Raw genomic sequence first — 16,431 nt, 5'->3', positions numbered from 1 at the left:
CTTTGGCTCTTCAGTGCGTCTTGCTGCAGCCACGCGCCAACACATCCATTCATTAATTCATTGTCAGGGTCACGGGGGCTGGAGCCTAGCTGTTTTGATATTTAAAAGAATTGCGTGTGTGCCCCCCGGTCACCTGGCCACCACTTTTAAAAGCTATAGCTTAGCATCATAAATCACCTGTAAATTTATCGAGTGGTAGTTTTGGCGATTGATGAATGCGTTATCATTTATGGATGGTGCCTTCAGACGCACATGAGTACAATCAATCGCTCCAACCACAATTTTATATTTTTTTTATTCGTTTTAAGAATCCGTTTTGATCTGTTCTTAATATGTGACTGCTTATGCTTAATGACAGCTGAGATTTGTTCATTATTTTCAGCCAGATTTTGCTGTTCTGCACCGCAAATACGCAGGCTGAAATGTGCGTACACGACCTCAGACCAGACGTGAGATTTGATCATAGCTCACGCTCACGTCCAAATTGATAAATGCCGACGTTTGCCAGGAAATGGTCGTACGCATGTTTTTCTGTCGTACGTTCATTTGATAAATGAGGCCCAAGGTGTTTTACAACCTCAAACCCTCCTAGCGTAATAAAAAACCCAGAACTGCAGAATGAAGGACCCCTTTTAACCTAAATCAACGTCAAATCTGACCGAAATTCAAACAGGAGGAGCTGTGCTTTGTTGGGAACCAGATGGACTTTTAATTATAAAATCTACACAACCGAACTTGGTGTAGAAGTTTGGAAAACAGTTAAAGTTCGATGTTTCATTGCAACTGGCTGTTCAAAGATATTCTTGCAGGTGTGTAACAGTATATGCATTTTTTGTATCTTGTTGTGATTATGTTTATGTGGTTTCAGAAGTGCAAAGTCTCTGTCTAATTCCTGAAATAATTTGTGTTTTAATAATAAGCCCGTCACTATATCTAGGAGAATGTGATGATGTGTAGAATCTGTATCTGTTAAAACTGTCTGCCTAAAGATTTTCGTTAAATTGGATATCAGAAAGCTTAATAATGGAAAATCAACCAAAGATTGTTTGATCTCAAAATCAGAATTCCGGCGTAAAAAGCAGTTGATTCGCTCAGAGTCAAAGGGATGGGTTACACTGAGACACCCCCTTTTTCTGGGTAGAAAAGGAAGAGACTGCTATCTCTGCTCTCTTCACCCCGACTCTCTTGACCTCTCTCTCTTCACACCCCTCGCTCTCTGCACCTCCTCTCCTGCATCTATACCTTTTCGCACCTCTGACCACCCCTGCTGTTTGTTCCTTTGTTAACCCAAAGTGAGCAAGAGACGTACTTTATATTTTGTTTCTTACTAAAGTATTTTCGTTTGTAAGAGCGTGATCACACTGTCCTCCCGGACCACGACCCGGACTTTAGGGTACTTGTCCCCCCTCCCTCTCCCCCCCGCGCCCCAGCCCCGTTTGTACTCAGGGTGTGATCACACTGTCCTCCCGGACCACGACCCGGACTTTAGGGTACTTGTCCCCCCTCCCTCTCCCCCCGCGCCCCAGCCCCGTTTGTACTCACACTACCTGGGCCTCGGCCAATACTTCTTGCTGTCCATACGCCTTCAAGCCGTAACACGTCACACGCATTGATCGCGTGTGTGTGGCTTTGTTTACAAATCTTTCCATAGACCTCAGAGTTTTTGTGCGTCTTGTCGACTGTTTTTGAATATTTTCATCCGACCAAATCTGCAGTAAACACTCCACCTCCGCATCACACCAACATGAACCTTTCACCACCATTGTTGTTGTTGTTAAATGTCCGCGCATGGTCGGTCCTTCTATTTACATGTCCGAACAGGCGGACATAACGCTACTGCCGTAGGGCTCATGCTCGTGCTCGTGCTCGTGCTCGTGCGCGTACACGTGCGCACGCTCGTGCTCGTACATGTGCAAACGGCTCGGAGCGGGTGCGCTCACACTACTTAAAGGTACTAGACTTTAGCTGAAAAACCGGTTTTGGCCGCGGCCAAAAGGATAGTGTGATCACGCCCTCACACTGCCTGGGCCACGGCCAATGCTTCTTGCTGTCCATACGCCATAACGCCGTAACACGTCACACGCATTGATCGCGTGTGTGTGGCTTTGTTTACAAATCTTTCCATAGACCTCGGAGTTTTTGTGCGTCTTGTCGACTGTTTTTGAATTTTTTCATCCGACCAAATCTGCGGTAAACACAACGTGAACCTTTCACCACCATTGTTGTTGTTGTTAAATGTCCGCGCATGGTCCGTCCTTCTATTTACATGTCCGAACAGGCGGACATAACGCTACTGCCGTAGGGCTCGTGCTCGTGCTCGTACACGTGCGCACGCTCATGCTCGTACATGTGCAAACGGCTCCGCTAAAGCCCTCCTCTTTCAAGCGGGCCGTGGCGGCCCAGCTGGCCCCAGTTGAGCGCGGAGCGGGTGCGCTCACACTACTTAAAGGTACTAGACTTTAGCTGAATAACCGGTTTTGGCCGCGGCCAAAAGGATAGTGTGATCACGCTCTTAATCTATTTTTATCACGTGACCATTTTTTTTCGACGCATTTTTTAAACTTTTATATGTATAGTTAAACCCCTCGTGCTGTCTTTGCCTTTTTGTCCGGCCGGCAAATTGCATCGAACTGGCGACTCCAGCCCCACAGAACCGATCAGAACCCTTTCGTCAACCCACAAACCACCTCCAGATGCAAGCCACCTGAAGAGCCCGAACTTGACCAGACGCGACCCGCTGATCCAACCACGCAGCTGACCCAGTCTACAAACCGAGCCGAGGTCCGCCAAACACTGGGACGCGGACCCAAGGGACCTGCATCGGTACTCTAAGAGCGTGATCACACTATCCTTTTGGCCGCGGCCAAAACCGGTTTTACAGCTAAAGTCTAGTACCTTTAAGTAGTGTGAGCGCACCCGCTCCGCGCTCAACTGGGGCCAGCTGGGCCGCCACGGCCCGCTTGAAAGAGGTGGGCTTTAGCGGAGCCGTTTGCACATGTACGAGCACGAGCGTGCGCACGTGTACGAGCACGAGCACGAGCCCTACGGCAGTAGCGCTATGTCCGCCTGTTCGGACATGTAAATAGAAGGACCGACCATGCGCGGATATTTAACAACAACAACAATGGTGGTGAAAGGTTCACGTTGTGTTTACTGCAGATTTGGTCGGATGAAAATATTCAAAAACAGTCGACAAGACGCACAAAAACTCTGAGGTCTGTGGAAAGATTTGTAAACAAAGCCACACACACGCGATCAATGCGTGTGACGTGTTACGGCGTGAAGTCGTATGGACAGCAAGAAGCATTGGCCGGCCCTGGCAGTGTGAGTACAAACGGGGCTGGGGCGCGGGGGGGAGAGGGAGGGGGGACAAGTACCCTAAAGTCCTCGTCGTGGTCCGGGAGGACAGTGTGATCACGCCCTAAGATGCCAGGTCAACTGTAATATCAACAGCAAAGATTGGCCTTTAATGCAACTCTTGATTAAAAGTTGGTGACGAATAAATTCTGATCTGAGTTCTGTTGGCAGGCTGATTAGAGCTAGCTTCAGTCCACCAGTGATAGTCTTAAGCTTCTTATATCCACATTTAACCATTTTTCTCTTCTTAATTCAGTGTTGCACTATCCTGTATTCTCCTTGTCAGGTAGTCAAATAAATGTTTATTAGCTCATGTCGTTGTCTTCCGTTCTTTGCAGAAAGTGTTGGTCACGGATAAAGGCTGTGGTACGAATTAACCCCTTCAAGACGAGACTGATCAAATTTAAACCATGAATACTTTAAATAACTAACAGGTATTAAACCTTTACCAAAGTTTAATAAATATCCTGTCTTATTTTGGTGGGGTGCCCTACTTCGAGGAAAATAAATCCTAAATTTTAACTGATGATTGTAAAAAAACACACAAAAGTGGTCAGATACAGCCAGGTCCACAACAGAGGGCACACCAATGGACAGACAAAAAGATATAATCAGACCTCTGCTGTGGGTCAGCTGTATGACATGTTGCTTAAAATCAAGGCAGTTTAAAAGGTTTAAAAAAAGGGATATGTCCATGTGTAGATTAAAATCATGGTTATGTCAATTCTGTTAAAAGTGGTGGGATAAACTGATAAAAATCCTAAAAAAAATCCTCTAATAAAAGAAGTTGACCATTGAAGTGGTCTGTAGACTGTTATACAGAGAATAGGTAGGCTGCTAAAAACAAAGGCATGGTACTCAAATGCTGAGTAGCTGTTAAAAAAAACCTTTGTTCATGTTTATAGTGTTCTTTAAAATTGAAGAAGTGCCGCACCCTCTTCTGCATCTCCTTGCTGAATATAAAAAGTAAATATTTGGTGGGGAAGCCTCAGTGAGAACAACAGGTGCATCAGTGCCAAGCCATGTCTCTGTAAGGAGAATTCTGTGCATGTTATCATCTAAAATTAAAAAATAATAAAAATGATAAAAAATGTCTTCAAAAGAGAGCGCATGTTCAGCAAAGCCATTTTAATGTGTGTGCTGAATGTGCGCTCATCATGTTTTACAAGCGGAAAGTTAAAAACACAGTTAGGTCTAAAAACAGTGATGGGTTTCATTTGTCTTTGTGTAATGATGATTTTGATGGTGTGGATATTGTCCTTTTGCCACTGTGTGTGGATGCAGTTAGTCAGGAGGTGGTGGTGGTTGTCCTGCCTACAACGTGTGATAAGACATTTGGCTGTTTCACAATTATCCAAGTTGATAAAGTCATGCTCAGACAGCACCTTAAATTGTGATGGTGCGGGACCGGACAAACTGTTTCTGTGTCTGGTGGTTTTGGTGAACAGTGTTCTGTGCTGTGTTCCAAGGTTGTGTGATGTTGGAGCGGGTGAAGTGTGTGATGTCTCCCCATACAAACACAGGATCATCAGCTGAAAATATGTTCTTCAACTTTTAAGTGGAGCCCCTCTTTGCTGCTCTGATCGCCTTCAGTGTGTGTCAGAATGACCACAATTGCAGCTCGATGATACAGCAAAAAAATGATCCACAGGCAAGGTTTAAGGTGGGTCACCAAGGCAGTTCTTTTATTCATCGGTCTTGACAAACAGTATAGGCACATCAGTGCCACCAACCAAAAGAACACCAGGTTCTTCTTCTTCTTCTGGATTTGATTGGCGGATGACATCCAGCTTATAGGTGCATTGTCGCTACCTACCGTACTGGAGTGTGGAACATTAGATGACAGAGAAAAAAAAACAAAAAAACCTTAAACCCTATCCATTAAGCCTGTTTCCCTCAAGTAATTACACACATTCCTCCTAATGCTTTCTGATCTTTGCAACATGTTCTCTACCGTAAAGCTCACTTTTTCCCTTTGCAGTGCAGATTTTAGATCTCTCCACTCTCTCTCTCTGTCTCTCTCTCTCTCTCTCTCTCTCTCTGTGCGCATGCGTGAGTGTGAGCGGAGCGAGTGAGCTGGAGTGATTGACGGTGGTGAGTGGTTTTCTCAAAACTTTTCTATAATTGTTTGTTTGTTTGTTTTGCATGTTTTAGTGTAGTTTGTGAACCTTGTTCCAGTCGGTGTGTGTGTGTGTGTGTGACACCGGGCATCATGCCCGGTGTCGGAGTAGATGAGGTGGGGCTGCAGAAACTGACGAGGCGACATGCGGTCAAACTTTTGCCGGCTGTCGCCTGTACAGTTGAGGATGCAGCCTACGCCATCGGAGAGCTTGTGGGGTTTGTAAGTGTAAAAGCTGCCTCACGGATGAACAGCGCTATCGTCATCTTTCTGGATGATGTGGCAAAGGCGGAGAAAGTGGTGGAGAGCGGCGTGGTGATCCATGACACCTTCACGCCGGTGTTTCCTCTGGCTAACCCGGTGAGGAGGATCATGATCTCCAACACGCCACCTTTCATTAAAAACGAGGATTTAAACACAGAACTGTCCCGCTACGGACGAGTCATCTCCCCAATAAAGATGATGATGTTGGGAGGTAAAACCCGACCGGAAATGAAACACGTTGTGTGTTACCGGCGGCAGACCTTCATGGTGCTCAAAGACGGAGTTAAAGACCTCAACCTGTCTTTGAGTTTTAAGGTGGAAGGATTTAATTATATCGTGTTCGTCACATCTGAAACGATGAAGTGCTTTTCTTGTGGGGCCGAGGGGCACTTGGCTCGAGCCTGCCCTGAGGATAAGGAGGCTGCCGGTGGCACTGCGGGGCCGAGCGCCGGTGCATCACCCCGGCGTGCGGGGGCCAAAGGCCCCCGCCCCTGGGGATCCGGGGCTTCGGCCTCTGGTGGACCTGGCGCTTTGGCCTCCGCTGAGCCGGCAGATGATGCGTCAGCTGGTGGCGAGAGTGGTTCGGGTGAGACGGGCTCAGGTGAGACGGGCTCACCTGACGCGCTGCAGCCGGCGGCTGAGTTAGACTCGGCCGGTGTGCAGCGATCTGACGAGACGGCAGAACAGAGTGAACGGGAGGAGATGGAGCAGGAACAGGCTGTTTGCCCAGAGGAAAATATTACTGCTACAAAGAGCACGGTCACACCTGCTAATAAAAATAAACAGGGAAAGAAAAAGAAGGATAAAGAACATAATGTGAATGCAGACGAGGTGGTGAATGAGGTGATGGAGGAGGACATGGATGAGGATAAAAGATCAGGAAAAAGGAAAATCAGTGAGTGTAGGGAGGAGGAGGAGGCTGATGAGGATGAGGAGGAGGTGGAGGTGGAGGAAGATAGTGGGGATGAAGCGGGTGAAGAATGGGATATGACTCCATCTCAGGAGGTTCACACCACCACCTATTCATTGAGAGAAATTAAAAAGTTCCTAAAAGACACAAAAGGGAAAGTAGCTGTGCAGGTGAAGAATTTCTTCCCCGACCTGAAGGGCTTCATTGTGTCTGTGTCACGCCTTAAAAAGATGGAAGACTCCTTTGAAACGAAGGAAGTCTACAGACTGAACAAGTTTGTCACAAAAGCCAGGGTGAAGCTCGCTGAACTCAATGATGACTCACTTTAAAATGTCTTATCACACCTTTGTGGCTGTTTTCTTATTTATTTTTTTTCATATCATTATGACTAATATAAATATTGGTTCTTTAAATATTAACGGTGCCAGAAGTGTTGTGAAGAGAGCTTCTCTTTATAAACTTATTGATTTTAAGAAACTGGACGTAGTTTTTATTCAAGAAACCCATAGTGATGATGAAAACAAGAGAGACTGGAAGAAGGAGTGGCCTGGCCAGGTTTTTCTCAGCCACAAATCTTTTAATAGTGCTGGAGTCGGTGTGCTTTTTAACAAAGCTTTTAACCCTCACTCCGTCGAGGTGCAGGATGTTTTATCAGGTCACATTTTGAAGGTCAGAGCACAGTTTGAGAATGTCATAATGGTTTTTATATGTGTTTATGCCCCTGTTTTTAGCAAAGATAGAATGTTTTTTTTAGACATTCTATCTGATGCCATTAGCGGCTGCAGCACTGAAGAGTATTTATTTCTGGGAGGTGATTTTAATTGCACAGAGCATCCTAATACAGACAGGAATCACCTAGAGCCTCACCCTGCTTCATGTGCTCGGCTTCAGCGTCTCAGTGAAGCTCACGAGCTGCAGGACGTATGGAGAGGGTTTCATAGAAATATCCGGCAGTATACATGGAGCCACAGTCGTGAGAATGTATTATCGATGGCTCGACTTGATCGGTTTTATTGCTTTAAACATCATTTTAGCATTTTTAAATCAAGTCATATTATACCGGTCGGCTTTACAGACCATTCTCTGGTTCAGTGTTCTTTTTTTATCTCAAATGTTAAGATAACCAGTGCGTATTGGCATTTTAACACAGCTCTTTTATTAGATAATGCTTTTAGAGAGGGTCTTAATTATTTATGGGTTTTACACAAGGGCAAGAAGTCCAGTTTTATTTCTTTACAGCAGTGGTGGGATATTGGCAAAGTCCAAATCCAACAATTTTGTAAACAATATACTCGCAATGTCACTAAGTACATCACCAGGGGCCTCATGTACTAAGAATTGCGTGGCTTTCTTACTAAAACATGGCGTACGCTAGAATCCAGAAACTGGCGTAAGCACAAAAAAATTCAGATGTATCAATGTGTGCGTACGCATGGATCCAAGCACTTTTCCTTTGTACATCCCAATCAACGTGGAATTGAGCGCACATGTAGAAGTGCTAAACTCCTCCCTGTCCACGCCCCCATTTAAATATGCAAATCAATGTAAATAGGGCCTGCACCGGGGATTCCCTCTCTGCACTATCAGATTTAAACGATGAGTAAAGGTAAGAAGCGCAACTTCAACGAGTCTAAGCTCGAAATTTTATTAAATGAAGTGGAGACCGAAGAGCGGTTTTATTTGGTAGCCTCTTTACAGGGATAAACACAAAGAAAAAGACATTTCTGGGGAGTGTGTGTGTGAGGCAGTGAACGCTGTTGGGTCGGAGCAGCGCACAACCACTGAAATAAAAAAAAAAATGGTCCGACGTGAAGCGGAGGATTTCGGCCCACCGCCGAAGTATCACCGCAACGGGCGGGGTGACAGGAGGGGAGGAACTGACCCCCTTTGACCAGAGAGTGGCGGCTATTGTGGAGGGAACAGCTCTAAGCGGAGTTGTGGGGGGCCATGAAGGCGACACAGATCATCCTCAAGGTAAATGTGTTAAACTCAGAAATGTCATTATACTGGTCGTACAATAGGCTGCTCACATTACACATGCTCGTGCTTTAAGTTGCCAGGATATAAACACATTGACTCATGTTTAATTACTTCATTTTTTTTAATTATTATTTCTCAATAGACGATGAGACAGGAGAGGGCTCCTCCCTCTGCACCGTGCGCCCTGGCGTCTCCACCGGCACCTCCAGCACCACGCGCCCCGGCGACCCCACGCCAGCTGACGTCCGCCCGACTGGCCGTGTCCTTTCAGAAGCTGTGCTGGAATCACAGGAGGAAATATTGAGAGCCATCCGTGGCGTCAGTGATCTTCTAGATCAAATTGTCAATGCACTGGGAGATATTTATCATGCAATAAATGCACGTACAAAGTAAATCGTGTCCTTGCCTCTTTACATCATTGAAATCAGACGCTGCTGGGCCCGTATCGCTTTGCGGGGTGGGTCGAGGTTGACGGGTCCGGCATCCGGTTCCTCCGGTGTGGGGGTGCTCTGGCAGTGGTATGCCATGGCGGTGTGCCAAGTTGTGCAGGACACCATAGGCCAGCACGATGCGGCACACCTTCTCAGGTGTGTACAGCAGCACCCCGCCCGACCTGTCTAGACAGCGCCAGCGCCCCTTCAATAGGCCAATTGCCCTCTCCACCACTGCCCGAGTTCGGGAATGGCGGTCGTTGTATCTCCCCTCTTGGTCGGTGCCGGGGTTAGTGAGAGGGGTCAACAGCCACGTTCTCAGGGGGTAACTATATATATATATATATATATATATATATAAATCACACTACTGTTCGCGGGAAAACAAACAGGACAAAATAACTGCATTACAAGGATTGACAAGACTGATCACACTTATATTAATGACTGCAGAGGTTCCAACTTTACGCACGCGTTTATTGAGACGAATAATGAACACAAGGAGATATTCTTTTTTCACCAGGGAAAAAAACAAATACACATATTTGAATGCGCGTGTCCAAACGGGCATTGTGCTGGTTTAAATTCGGGGCGCATTAAACGGATAAATGATTTACTCACCGAGAAGCCACCCATCGCGCACCGTGCCAGCCTCCAACCTGTTACCTACCATGCTATTGTTTAGATTGAACGAGTCATGCGTTGCCAGAAATCCCAGAGTGGTCAGCACCTGTGTGGGAATGGACAACCCCTGGCTCCTGGGCGTGTGTCGTTCTAAGTCTGGCCGCGGCTCCGCGCACAGCTCCAGTAACACTGGCCTCGGCAACCCGAAACGACTCATGAGCCAGTTGTCGTCATTTGCAAACAGATCTTCCCGCTCTCTAAACACCCTCTCACGGCTGACATAACCATTTGCGATGTCTTCTAACAAGGCCAAGGCTGCCATTGTTAATTCCATTTTTTATTAAATTGCGCATGCTTTTATATCCTTCTCCTTATTTTATATCCTTACGATTGCAAACACGTGTGTGTTAATTGTCCATTAATGTGTCGCTGATGCGCACATTACACTGAGGATGAATTGTTTTCACATAACTAACAGTTTCCCAGCATCACCTCTAAGTGTCGCCAACGAAACAATAGCTGTAGAAACGTGCGTACGCCAGCCATGAAGTTTGCGTGGCGCACCGCACATTTCCACGGTCATTTCACTTTTGATACATCCGAACGTTGGTGTGGAAAATGGCGTACGCCACGTTTTTGTGCGTACGCAACATTGATACATGAGGCCCCAGGTCTCTTCAGGACCTAGAGACTGAGGTGGTACAGCTGCAGGGTTTGGCAGACTGTACAGGAGAACAAGGGCATTTTGAAGCCCTTAAAAGGAAAAAGGCTGCTTTAGCCAACCTGCTGGGCATTACAGCACAGGGGGCGCTGGCCCGGTCTCGTTTTTTGAATGCCTCGCAAATGGATGCTCCATCCCGGTTCTTCTTCAGCCTGGAGAGGAAAAATGGCCAGAAGAAGATCATCCACTCGCTACGTGCTGAAGATGGTTCTTCATACACGACAGGCCCAGAGATCCGGAGGTATGCCACACATTTCTATAAAAAACTGTATTCAAATGAGTTTGTGGATAACCCAGAGCTGGGTGGACAGTTTTTTAATAACCTGCCTCAGGTGGAGGCTGCCTCAAACACAACACTGGACTCTGAGCTGACTGTTGATGAGCTCCACACAGCCCTCATGAGTCTGGCCAATGAGAAGGCTCCTGGCATTGATGGGCTCCCCGTGGAGTTCTACAAGTCTTTTTGGCCGGTTCTCGGCGAAGACATGTTGGAGGTTTTCCAGGATAGTCTGAACCGGGGACAACTACCACTGAGCTGCAAGAGAGCTATAATTACTCTGCTCCCTAAAAAAGGAGACCTGCAGCTTTTAAAGAACTGGAGACCGGTTTCATTGCTGTGTGGGGACTACAAGATATTGTCCAAAGCCCTGGCCCTGAGGCTGAGGGAGGTCGTCAGTGAGGTCATCCATGTGGACCAGACATACTGTGTGCCCGGCAGGTCCATAAGTGATAATATCACTTTAATCAGGCATGTTTTGGACGTCTCTAGCTCATTAGGCGTGGACACTGGTCTGATTTCCGTAGACCAGGAAAAAGCTTTTGACCGGGTTGAACACCAGTATCTGTGGCAGGCGCTGGCTGCTTTTGGGTTCAGCCCAGGCTTCATAGCTAAGATCCAGGTACTGTACCGTGACATTGCGAGCATACTGAAGGTTAACGGTGGCCTGGCTGCTCCTTTTAATGTGGAGAGGGGGGTTCGGCAGGGATGCTCCATATCAGGGATGCTTTATTCCCTTGCCATAGAGCCTCTGCTCCACAAATTAAGAAAGGAGCTCAATGGTGTTGTTTTTAATGGATGTCCTGCTGTTTTTAAACTGTCTGCCTATGCTGATGATGTCATTTTAATGGTGAACACACAAAAAGACATTGACATCATAAAAACTAATGTTGGACTGTTTAATGAGATGTCATCAGCAAAGGTAAACTGGAGTAAGAGCGATGCAGTGATGGTAAGTGACAAGCCCACAACTAAGCTGGTTTTACCAGGGGGACTGACGTGGAAGACAGGGGGCATAAAATACCTTGGGGTGTTCTTAGGCGATGAGACTGTTTTAAATAAGAACTGGGACAATGTGCTGGAGAAGATTGAAGGTCGGCTCAGGAGGTGGAGCTGGCTGCTACCGAGCATGTCCTATAGAGGAAGGGCACTCATTATCAACAACCTGGTGTCCTCCTCCCTTTGGCACAGACTGGCCTGTGTGGACCCTCCCCCTAACCTGCTGTCAAAAATACAGGCATTGTTAGTTAATTTTTTCTGGGACAAACTTCACTGGATCCCTCAAGCTGTCCTCTACCTTCCTAAGGATGAGGGAGGGCAGGGACTTGTCCACCTGGCCAGCAGGGGAGCTGCTTTCCGGCTACAGTTCTTTCAGCGACTGCTGTACGGCCCCAAGGACCTGGTCTGGAGACCGTTGGCCCACATGGTTCTGCAGCGGTTCGCTGGACTGGGTTTAAAAGACTCTCTATTCCTCATGGACCTCAGCACTGCAGACCTTCGCACATTGCCACCTTTCTACCGGGGAGCCTTCACTGTGTGGAAGCTGATGGCGAAGGAGAAAAGTACGGTCTCTCTTCACTGGCTGCTTCAGGAGCCTGTGGTCTTTGGAGGACAGCTCAGCGCCCCTTTCTGGGCGGGAACAGCTCTTAGGGACATCTTCTGTCAGGCCAGGGTCATGACTCTGGGGTCTGTTGTTCGCCTGGCTGGAGCTGAGCTGCAGGATGCAGCCGTCCTGGCAGCTGGTGTGGGGATCCGGTCTGTGAGGAGCATTGGCAGACTTTTGGAGCATTGGAGAGGCTGCCTGAATGGACATCAACGTCTTCTACTGAGCCGGCACTCCCAAGGTTTTATTGCCCCCTGCACTGACGATCCGTTTCCCTCCATTACTGTTCGTCCGGTTTTTAAAGACTACATTGGTTGTTTTTTAAACTCACAGCACTGCACTTTAAGCCTACAGGAGGCCACTGGCAAAGCCTTGTACAGAGTCATGGTGACATGTCTAAATGGAAAGACTCTGAACCGAGTGGACACTCCATGGAGGGGTCACCTGCAGTTGGGAGATGAGGTGACACCCGCCTGGAGGAGTCTATATAAAAGTCCTCTGACTAAAAAAGTGGCAGACCTACAGTGGAGGGTGCTACATGGCATTGTAGCAGTTAACTCCTTCCTGTCGATCATCTCCCCAGGGCACACTGACCGGTGTGTGTTCTGTGGTGAAAGGGAGACAGTTTTTCACTGTTACAGTGAGTGTGCACGTCTCACTCCTCTTTTCACTCTCCTGAAGAGTCTCTTCAGAGCAGCTGGAGAAGAATTCTCTGTTCAGGTTTTTATCTTGGGTTTTAAGTACAGAAAGGCAGCAGAGAGCAAGTGTAAACTTTTAAATTTCTTACTGGGACAGGCCAAGATGGCAGTACATGTGAGCAGGAAGAGGAAAGAGGAGAACATGGTAGATGTTGAGGTGAGTTTGTTGTTCTGTCGGATGGTGAAGGCCAGGGTCCACATAGATTTTAAATACTACAGTCAGATGCAGGACATGGATCAGTTCACCAAGACCTGGACTCACTCCAACACACTTTGTTCAGTTACTGACAATGCTCTGGTCTTCTCTCACCATCTCATCTAATGCATCTCTCTAACCTGTCTGCACGGGCTAAGCTGTGTATGTTTTATTGGTTTTAGTTTGAATTTTAATGTTTTTTAAAGGATGTGCTGTTTGATATGTGCTTTTTGATCAAAATGTGTATTCTTAATAGTTAAAATAAAGGTACTATAAAAATCAAAATCTCTGTCTCTCTCTCTCTCTCTCTGTCTCTCTCTGTCTCTCTCTCTCTCTCTGTCTCTCTCTCTCTCTCTCTCTCTCTCTCTCTCTCTCTCTCTCTCTCTCTCTCTCTCTCTCTCTCTCTCTCTCTCTCTCTCTCTCTCTCTCATATCCCTTGCATTCCATAAGAACATGCTGCACAGTTTCAGGATGATCACACAGTCTACATTTACCAGTAGGATGTTTACAAATTCTGTGTAGCGTGCTGTTAAACCCTGTGTGTCCTAATCTGAGGCGGGTAATGACTGCCTCCTCCTTCCTGCTCCCGCTCACCATTCCTCCTTTCCCCACCAGTTTTTGTATACCGTAAAAGTGTCTTCCTGTCTCATTTATGTCCCAATATTCCTGCCAAACCCTTTGCATTTGTGTTTTTATGACTGTCTTTCCTTCTGCTTTCCCTAGTGGGATATTGTTTACTGTTTGTTATCTGAGTGCTTGTTTTGCCAGTATATCTGCATCCTCATTGCCCTCAACCCCTGCATGAGCAGGAACCCACAGAAAACTGACAGTCCTCCCCCTGTTTTGAAGGTCATATAACATTTGATGGATCTCCATGATTAGATCTTGCCTACATGACTTCATGGTCCTAATACTACTGAGGGCTGCCCAGCTATCTGATGCAATGAGTGCATTGGCACTGCTGTCTCCCCCTAACCATATCATTGCGAGTGTGATAGCCAGGAGTTCAACTGTGTATACTGATGCATGATCTGTTGCTCTCTGCTTAACTGCCAATTTAAACTCTGGAATGTACACCGCAGCCCCAGTGCGCCCATTTTCTGGCCCTTTTAATCCATCTGTAAATATTGACACTCTATTTGGATAATTCTGTTCAATGTATTTTTGCACTATCACTCCAATATCTCCCTGCCTATCTTCTTGTTGAGCTTCTGCTGAATATTAAAATCTACTGAAGGCATCTGGTACAACCAGGGTGGAATTTCTGGTTGGAGAGTACATTGGAGATATACTGCACATCACATAAACCAATGCTTACAGCTTTTGCATTTCCAACCCAGCCTAAGCTCCTGAAGTTTGATTTGTCATGCTCTAAGCAGTCCTCTAGTATGGACTTTGCTGGTTGATACCTTTTATGACCCTGCAGATAGTCCCAGTATGCCAGCATGAGCTTGGTTCTTCTTATTCTCAGAGGTTCTTCCCCCATTTCAACTTGCAGAGCTGCAACTGGAGAAGTCCTAAATGCCCCACTACATATCCTGAGACCTTTAGCCTGCTCCACATCCAGCTTCTTAAGGTGACTTTCTGCTGCTGACATATATGCAACACTCCCATAATCTATTCTGGCTCTCATCATGGTTTTATATATATTCAATAACGACTTCCTGGATGCTCCCAAATCGTGACCTGATAAGCATCTCAAGAGGTTAATAACACTTTTACACTTATCTGTTGTCTTCCTAAATTGCTGCCTCCAGGTAAGCTTTTCATCAAACAGCACTCCCAAGAAACGAATGACTTTAACTTGCTCCAGCGTTTCACCATATAGCTTTATTGGTTTTCTTTATGGCACTTTGCAAAACATATCACTTGAGTTTTTGCAACTGCAACAGTTTAAACCCCCACCTATTTGCCCACTGCTACACTGTATCAACTGCTGCCTGCAGCTTCTTCTGCAGATAATTCTGATTTCTACCCCTTACCCATAATGCCCCATCATCAGCAAATAATGATTTACTTATTCCTCCCCCATCCTCCTCAAAAAATGTCATTAATCATACAGTTAAAGAGTATTGGACTGCATACGCTCCCCTGTGGCGTTCCATTTTCAACCATATATACTGGTGAGTACTCTTTCCCTACTCTGACCTCTATTGTCCTCCCAAACAGGAAACCCAACACCTAATTATACATCTTCCCTCCCACTCCCAATTTATCCAGTTTGATTAGCAGGCCTTCGTTCCACAACATGTCATATGCTTTCTCTATGTCAAAAAACACAGCAACCACAATCTCTTTATTTGTCTGTGCTTTCCTGACTTCTGAGTCTAAGCACAGTACTGAGTCCATTGTATTTTTCCCTTTACGAAACCCACTTTGGTATGAAGAAAATAGATCTCCATTTTCCATGAAATACATTAACCTCTCTGTTACCATCTTTTCCATAGTTTTCCCTAGTTGAGATGTAAGTGCTATTGGTCTGTAATTTGATGGGTCTGATGCATCTTTACCTGGTTTTAAAATTGGCACTATAACTGAGTGCTTCCATGCAGCTGGAATCTCCCCTAACTCCCACACTTTGTTAATTAGTTTCAGTATTAACTGTAGTGATCTGTTATCCATGTTATCCAACATACAGTTGCAGATGTCATCTTTCCCTGGCGCTGACTGCCGGGTGCTGGGGATGGCCCTCCTTAGCTCATACATACTGAATGGAAGATCCAGATTCTCTTCTGTTGTTATTTTTTTCTTGTTAACCCATGTATTATGTGCCAGAATAGCGCTCCTTTGCTGTTTAGCCTCTGCTGATAGATTCCCTGAACTATGAACTTTGATTAGTGTTTCAGCCAATAGCCATGCCTTTTCTAATCCACTAACAGCTGTTCTGTTTCTACTTGTAAGTATTGGTATTTTTGTATTCCTTCTTATTCCACTCATTTTCCTGATCATTCCCCAAACACCTGATAGCTATACCTCCCGACCTATCTCACTACAATATTGCCTCCAGCAAGCACGCTTAGCTGTTCTGACCGTCGTCCTAGCCACTGCTTATGACCTTTTATATTGAATTAGCGACTCCATAGAATGATGTTTCTTTAACAGCCTAAAAGCCCTATTTCGTTCTTTAATTGCTTGTCTGCAGTTTTCATGCCACCACGGCACATTCTTTTTGTTTCTGTATCCCGATGCTTTTGGTATCGACTCATTTGCCGATTTTATTATAGCTGTGACTACTACCGTATTAAACTCAT

This window comes from Echiichthys vipera (assembly GCF_963691815.1).
Source record: "Echiichthys vipera genome assembly, chromosome: 23".
NCBI classification, from domain to species: Eukaryota; Metazoa; Chordata; class Actinopteri; order Perciformes; family Trachinidae; genus Echiichthys; species Echiichthys vipera.
Note: the sequence above shows the minus strand (reverse complement) of the source record.